The sequence below is a fragment of the Phalaenopsis equestris genome, unplaced genomic scaffold (genome assembly GCF_001263595.1).
Source record: "Phalaenopsis equestris unplaced genomic scaffold, ASM126359v1 Scaffold000726, whole genome shotgun sequence".
NCBI classification, from domain to species: Eukaryota; Viridiplantae; Streptophyta; class Magnoliopsida; order Asparagales; family Orchidaceae; genus Phalaenopsis; species Phalaenopsis equestris.
The window spans coordinates 90,334-90,846 of NW_018165166.1; positions in this window are offsets into that span (position 1 = coordinate 90,334).

Genomic DNA, 513 nt, shown 5'->3' on the forward strand with positions numbered 1-513 from the left:
TTCTCCTTGTCAAGAAATTATAGTGAATGGATAAAGTGAATTAGTTCAAATTATATTGTGCCAAATAGGAGCATACCTATTCTTTACCTTTTCATCCAGGCATAAAGAATATTGACTAATTCTACGCTTGTTTACTGAATCTTCGGCTAGACTGGGAGGATATCGACTCTCACTTCGGAGCTCCCACGTTCCCCTCGCCTGAGGGCTAACATCTACACTTCAGCACCCAAACAATAGGACCAAATTAAGTATTTTAGTCTGTCACTCTAAAATCTCCAATTCTACGCTCGATAATATTATTTTGCTATTTATTTGCACCCAACTTCCAAAGGCTTTGACCTCCCTGAATCTTGGATGTAATCTTCACTTTAGTTGGAAAACTCAACGTATTTTAACAAATCAACTGGCCAGATTGAAAGTAAATTAAGATCAAAGTGAAAAGATCATCACAACTTCTTTAACATTCTCATGGCTCAACCAATTCAAATCACCATTTCACAAATCTCAAGACAA